Source organism: Gouania willdenowi, chromosome 18, assembly GCF_900634775.1.
Source record: "Gouania willdenowi chromosome 18, fGouWil2.1, whole genome shotgun sequence".
Classification (NCBI taxonomy): Eukaryota; Metazoa; Chordata; class Actinopteri; order Blenniiformes; family Gobiesocidae; genus Gouania; species Gouania willdenowi.
The window spans coordinates 27,613,765-27,621,886 of NC_041061.1; positions in this window are offsets into that span (position 1 = coordinate 27,613,765).

An 8,122-nucleotide genomic window follows, 5' to 3' on the forward strand; every position below is an offset into this window, starting at 1 on the left:
TGATGAGAAAAGTTTTTTGGCATTCATTCATTCCCTTTAATCTTGATATGTTTAAATATCATGTTATGCTATGATTTATCAATCCTGGTTTTGCAACCACAATACTCAAATAGATTGACAGAAATAATTTATCGACTACTTTTTACTACACGTTTATTGTCACATTACCTGTATTTGTTTACTTAAGGGAATTTGTAAAATGGTGTACATAGTTGTGTTGCTGCTGCTACCCTGTTTGTGGTAATGTAACCACCATGGCATGTCATTTGCATTATTCTCCTCTCTGAGTGAGACAAGGGGCTGCTACGGTGTTCGGGTGAATCTCCTCTTGGAAGGGCCGCTGCCTCAGGGAGCTGTTTGCAGATGAAGCCTGAAGCATGAAAAAGATCATCTTGTATATACTCCGACTACATGTGTTTCCGTCATCTGCTCAAGCATGTAGACTGTCCATGTATTTCCAAAGGATGAAAAAGAATAACACCTTTTAATAGTTAAAAGTTAGCTCAGTAACACAATTTAGTTTCATTTCTCATTACATAACCAGAAAGAGGAACATTGAAAGTAGCTCTGAAATTATTCAGCAAAAGCACAAACTGCAAAGTACACGAAGCAAGGTACACTGTGGGAATAATGACAGTAAAATAATACGTTTTATTTCTAATTTACTTTACATCAGCAGATCGCAAACATAAAGTGACATTGAATTGTCATTGGTGCTGAAGTTGTCATCTGCATTTGATAGCCGCGATGTGTTGTGTGTTCTTTCCGCTGCAACTACCAAGTTAAATTCCTTGTACAGTTCTAAATTGTACTTGATGAATAAAATCCTTGCTGATTCTGGTTCATCTAATTGATCTTAACTGTGCTGATTAAACACATTTCACTGAAGCATGTACATTTTGCACTGCTCATGATTTTAATGTTTTTTTGCTAAACACTTAGATACTAGCACTGATATAGATGTGGTGTTACTAGCAATATACTGTATGTACATGTCTACTGCCCTGGTGGTAGTTTTGCTGTTCTTTATTAATAACAGTAAAAATGTTGTCAAACAACTATTGTATTTGTAAGGTGCACTGATATTTCTTTATCAACTTGTCTGTAACACAAGTTTCCTCAAAAACATTTTAATTTAAGCGGTAAATAATAACATCAAATACCTTTCAAAATACAGTGTGCATTTAATAAAAATGAAAATAACCAGTTAGAAGTCCAATTTACACAGTACTATGTGTTAAAACCCAGTATGAAAGGAAAAACCAGTTAGAAGTCCAGTTTACACAGTATTATGTGTTAATATCTCAGTATGAAAAGAAAAACTAGTTAGAAGTCCAGTTTACACAGTATTGTGTTAATATCCCTGTATGAAATTAAAAACCAGTATTATAAGTTCAAATCTCAGTATGAAAGGAAAAACCAGAAAAAATCAGTTAGAAGTTCAGTTTACACAGTATTATGTGTTAAAATCCCTGTATGAAATTAAAAACCAGTAAAACCAGTTAGAAGTCCAGTTTACACAGTATTATAAGTTAAAATCTCAGTATGAAAGGAAAAACCAGAAAAAATCAGTTAGAAGTTCAGTTTACACAGTATTATGTGTTAAAATCCCAGTATGGAAGCAAAAACAGGTAAAACCGGTAAGAAGTCCAGTTTATACAGTATTATGTGTTAAAATCCCAGTATGAAAGAAAAAACCAGTTAAACCAGTTAGAAGTCCAGTTTATACAGTATTATGTGTTAAAATCCCAGTATGGAATGAAAAACCAGTTAAACCAGTTAGAAGTCCAGTTTATACCAGTATTATGTGTTAAATTCCCAGTGTGGAATGAAAAACCAGTTAAACCAGTTAGAAAGTTGAAATGGGTTGAAAAGATTAAAATGGGTTGAAAAGGTTGAAATGGGTTGAAAAAGTTGAAATGGGTTGAAGTGGTTGAAATGGGTTGAAAAGGGTTGAAAAGGTTCAAATGGGTTGAAATGGTTGAAATGGGTTGAGAAGGTTAAAAAGGTTGAAAAGGGTTAGCATTGGCATTGCGTTAGCATTAGCATTGAGTCAGCATTGGCATTAGCATTGCATTAGCATTAGCATTAGCATTAGCATTAGCATTAGCATTAGCATTAGCATTAGCATTAGCATTAATATTAGCATTGGCATTAGCATTAACATTAGCATTAGCATTGTTTTAGCATTAGCATTAGCATTACCATTACCATTAGCATTAGCATTACGTTAATATTGGCATTAACATTGCGTTAGCATTAGCATTGCGTTATCATTGTGCTAGCATTAGCATTGCGTTGACATTGTGTCAGCAATAGCATTACGCTAGCATTGTGTTAGCAATAGCATTGCGCAAGCATTAGCATTGCGTTAGCATTAGCATTGCGCTAGCATTAGCATTGACGTAGCATTAGCATTAGCAGTATGTTAGCATTAGCATTGCATTAGGATTGGCCTAGCGTTAGCATTAGCATTGATATAACATTAGCATTGCGTTAACATTAGCATTGCGTTAACATTAGCATTGCGTTAACATTAGCATTGCGTTATTATTATGTTAGCATTGCGTTAACATTAGCATTGGCATTGCGTTAGCATTAGCATTACGTTAGCATTAGCATAACGTTACCATAACGTAGCATTGGCATTAGCCTAGTATTAACATAGCGTTAGCAATAGCGTAGTGTGAGCATTAACCAAGCATTAGCATTAGCCTAGCATTAGCAATAGCCTTGCATTAGCATTACCCTAGCATTAGCATTACACTACCATTAACATTAGCCCAGTAAACAGTAACACCAGTAAAACCAGTACCACCAGTTAGAAGTCCAGTTTATACAGTAGTATGTGTAAAAATCCCAGTTTGAAGGGAAAAACCAGTTAAACCAGTTAGAAGTCCAGTTCACACAGTAGTGTGTTTAAATGAGCTGAAAGTGAACAAACAGCTGAACATGTCAAAGTTTGAAATGTTGAAATTGGTTGAAAAATGACTGAGCAATTAAAGATCTAAGTTGTAAGTGTTAAATGAGAACCTGCAAACCCCACACAAGAGGAGGTTTGGTGATGAAGAGGATGGGTGATGATGAAGAGTAGAATTTTTAAAACATTTCAAAGTTCAAATCCTTTGAAATGGTTTGAAAAAGTTGAAATGGTTGAAAACACTGCAAAGATTTTAAATGGGTTGAAATTGGTTAAAAAAGTTGAAAAGGTTTAAATGGGTTGAAAAGGTCGAAAAAAGTTAAAATGGGTTGGAGGTAGTAGCTGAACATGTGAAAGGTTGAATGGTTTGGATCAGTTACATATGGCCGACGATGAAGTGGTTAAAAGTTCCAGCAAGGGGAAAAATTGTTGGAACTTTTAATGTAAGTGGATGGGACCAAAAAGTTCCACGAGAAATAACTCAAAAAGTTGAAAGGTTACAAATTATAAAAGCGATAGCATACGAGTCCGGAATTTTCTGAACACTAATAATAATAAAGGACCGGGAATACAATAGTCAGGATGCCATTGCATCCTGACTAATAACAATATTAAGAATAATAAAGGACACGGAATACAAGACATAATTTTTTTAATAATGTTATCTGCTAATTACGATATTATGAAATAATTACCCACAACATTTAATGGGTTAATATCATCATCATATTTAATATATCAAGCTAATAACTCTGCTGCTATGATAAACAGCAAAGGACTGACTGGGTCTCCCTGGCGTAAACCTCTGTCTATATTAAATCATTTAGAGACACCAGATAAACATAAAACTGCACTCACAATTCCATTATAAAGCATTGGAATAATATTCATACTTTTTTTTTTTTTTTTCCAAATCCAAAATATTTTTGTTCTTGTTTCCGTGTTGTGTTACAGTAGAATAACATGTTTAGGCATTAGAACCGTTTCAGTTCTACACACGTTTTCAACTGAAGTTGACGATGAAATGTGAAAATGTTTGTATTCATTAGAGAAGTTATACATGGTCTAAGTTGCTGCTTAACATGCTAAATTATGTGCTACACAGGGCTACATAGTGTGTATGTGAGACACATCTTGCCACATTGTGTCCTAATCCTCACAACAACAAACATTATCAAAAGATAATTCTAGAAAGAAAAGAAAATGAAATGTGTGTCTTTCTAGTTTTTTCATTTCAGATGTGATTGATCCACTGAAGCAGAGGATGAAAGCTGTAACCATCACTGCTGTGTTACACATGGACCAAAGTTTCCTCTCAGCCTGTTGTTAATAGAAATAAAACACTTTCTCATCTGCTTTGCTTCACTTCATTTGGGGCCAACATTGTTGAATTGATTGATCACCACATTTGACTCTACACAGATATACAGTATGTATGAATAACGTGCTTCATTAGAGAAAATAACACACAGAGTATTAAGGAAATGAGTGTTTTTCTTCTTTTTTAATGTAATATCTTTATGTAGGTCAAACAGTCAAACATTGTTTTGGGTAGTACATGTGAGTGACATATATAACATTCTGTCAACTGGACCTTCCATGCTGTGGTGGGTGGGTGGGTGGGTGGGTGGGTGGGTGTGTGTGTGTGTGTGTGTGTGTGTGTGTGTGTGTGTGTGTGTGTGTGTGTGTGTGTGTGTGTGTGTGTGTGTGTGTGTGTGTGAGAAAGTCAGTTTGTGTGGGCCAAAATAATACTAATTTAGATCTACCTTGGTTGGTCACATGATTCACAAAGTGCTCTCACTCTGCCTTCACTGCACTGATGCTCCCAGACCATAGACATCCCCTGCTGCTAAATCATTGCTAAACTGTTGGGGGTGGGGGGTATTGCAAAACATCAGATAAATACATCAGGATTAAGGAGAATGTGTGGTTAGACAAAGTCTGGTCGCTGCTATTTTGTATAAATTGGTTGCACATTTTCCAGGGCAGGATAAAGAGACGAGGGTTAGTGAAGCTGGCTGTGAAGGTTTGCAATTGTGGTTTAGCTCAGTGGTTTAGCTCAGTGGTAGATTTTTTGCCTCCAGCGTGAATTTTCTCTCTGGGAGATTATACAATGTCTATTCTATTCTATTCTATTCTATTCAATGATAAACTTTTTAAAAAGTATGTCAGAATAATGTGAAACCTTTCAGTTCCAACAGTACAGTATCCATTTTCTTATTTTTAGGAGACACTTGAAAAAAATGTCTTCTATTAGTTCCATTGCAGTCATAATGAGTAAAGTCAGATTATTCTGTATCTTTTCTAACTTTTCAGTGTTGGTGTTTTATTAATAAGGAAAATATTTCTAATAAACCGTCTGCCTTCTCACTTTCATTGCTCAAATCTTGTCTTTTTAGGCCCGAAAAGAGGGCTGATCTGTGTTGGACACAGAGCTGGACTCTGGTGGCAGAATGACAGACCCTGGAGAAGACTCCATCCATCCTGGAGAAGATAAAGACCCTACTGCACTGGACCATGATCACACAGAACAACTGTTTAGTCTCTGAGCTGCTCCACAAACACTCAGGAAATATTTTTATCCCCCTGGACATAAAACTACAAGTGATCAATGTGTGACAGAGGGACATGATCACATTCACTATTCACTGTACAGTCTTATCTTAGTGCTGTATGTAACATTACTGGTGGTGTTATTTTGAGGGTCAGTAACTATCAAAGCTATTGTCTGCATCTGTAGGGACGAGGAAACGCTGAAAAACTCTAATAGAACCAGTGACGTGCCGTCAAGGTAGGCAAGGTAGGCAGTGCCTACCCAAGGGTGAATTGATATTTTGATTGTTTAATTAAATTTTTTTTTTTTTTAATTATCATATAATTATGTTATTTATTTTTCATTTCCAATAGCCTACAGTACCTACTGTATAAGTTTGAAAGTGTCCGCATTTTGTGTGTTTCAAAGCCCAAATTACTAAGCGCTATTTCCTGGAACAGCTGCACAGTCTTTTTTTTTTCGCTCTGCTGTAAGGCAGAGGGAGGCCACGCCCCCTCCCAAAGGCACGTTGCTCCTCTGCCTCCGTTCTCATCGCGTGATTTTACATGTTTGCGCATGCGCAGTCAGGTCCCCAAGATGAAAACCATTTACGTACAAAGGAAGCGTAGAGAGCTGCCTTTGCACGTAACCGCGCTATGCTAAATGCTATACGTAAGTTCACAGTACATTAGTGAATTGATATCACATGACCGCTGCTGCTACGTTCTCTAGCTAGTGGGCGGGATAACACTACAGTCATGATGACAGCGTAGAGATGATAGAGAAACTTTGTTTTGAGGAAAAACGACAGCTTTTAAAAGATGGAGACCAACACCTGAGTTACCAGAGCTTCAGCAAAGGTAAACATTTTTCATAATTTTCACAGTGAATGGAACAAAAGGAAGGATTGACTCTGTGGATGCTCCTCACTGAGGATGTTCTAAGTTGTTGTCATTTTCTCCATGTTTCTGTGTTTCCAACACAAACAACGGATGTGCTGCCGTGTCATGAGATATATCTTGTTGGGAGAGTATGGAGGCTATATTAAATAATTGTTTATGTTTCTTTAATGGCGTTTATGATGTTGATTTTGTTAGATGGCTAAACACTTGTTCATGTGGATCTTATTGGGTTTTTTCTTTCTTATTATGAATTTTATATTTTGATAAGCGCATTGAGATGACTTTGTTGGAAATTGCTTCATACAAATGAAATTGATTTGAATTGAATTAACACTTGACAGCAGAAACACATGAAATTGTCATTGGTGGTCTCGGTTTGCAACGTGCCTACCCAACCCTAGTGGTCACGGCACGTCACTGGATAGAACCATTTTCAAGTCCATGTACATCCATCGTATGAATGTAGTGTGTGAGAGAGTGTTGTTGGTGGTCAGAGGGACCGATGGTTCACTATGGTAGCCTCACTTCTGTCAGGCTGCCCCAGGGCAGCTGTGGCTACAATAGTAGCTTACCACCACTGTGTGTGGAGGGAAAGAATGATGCACATCAATGTAAAGAACTGAAACGGTTCTAGTGCATAAACATGCTATTCTACTGTAACACAACATGGAAACAAGAACGGAAATGATGGAAAGAGTTTTGAGTGTCTATGAAAAGCACTAAATAAAATCTAATGCATTAATATTATTATTATCCACCGGTATCTGTGAAGTTGCCCGTAGTATTGTAGTTGGTTGCTAAGGAATTCAACCAGGACTCTAAGCTATGCTTTACGACGACTGTGTCCTCTAGAACTAAAGAATCCTCTTTACCTGTCCGTCACTCATGTTAAAGTTGTGCCGACTGTAAATACTTAATATCTTTATATTCTAACTCAAAAAGTAAAAAATAATAATAAATGGATGAATATCCAGCACTGTGGATGACGCCATTGTGATGAACTCTGACCCAGAACTAGTCTCTGTGTTTAAAAAAAAAACAAAAACATGACGAGATAATCCCCACAGGAAAAAAAATAAAAAAATTAATTCGGAAAACGGATTTTTAAAAAAAATTAATTTGTAAAACGGATTAAAAAAAAAGAGTCAGAAAACGGATTTTAAAAAAAAATTGATTCGGAAAACAGATTGTTTTTGTTTTTTTACTGACTACAATGCTCCATCGTAGATTTCTGACACTTCTCAATCTTATTTCAATACCTATTCTGCACGTGATTCCACTTTCCAGACTTTTTCAGCCTATATAAACCCTTTCCACCACTTTTCCACCTATGTCACAAATGTTGACCAATTATTGTCACTTTTAACCTCTTTTCATCATTGTCCATGCTCATATTTTGCCAATTTAACCACATTCACCATTTGTCATTCCCATTATTAGCCAGTTTCAACTAAGTGTTCCAATATTGACAATTTGAACCCTTTTTAACACTTTTTATGTCAGTTTTTGCCCACTCTGGTTTGCTACTTTTAACCCTTAGATGAACTTACAAAAACTCCTTAGATAACCTGATCATCTTATTTTCATTACATTTCATAGAAAAATCATCATGTTCCTATTTTACTAGCCACTAACACCTTTTAACTGATCATAAAACATGTAACATGTTTGTACAATGAATAATTTTGTAAAATATTTTTTTTAATCCACTTTTATTTCAACACAATCCAAACACCAAATGTGAAACTTCTTTAATAAAATGTTTCC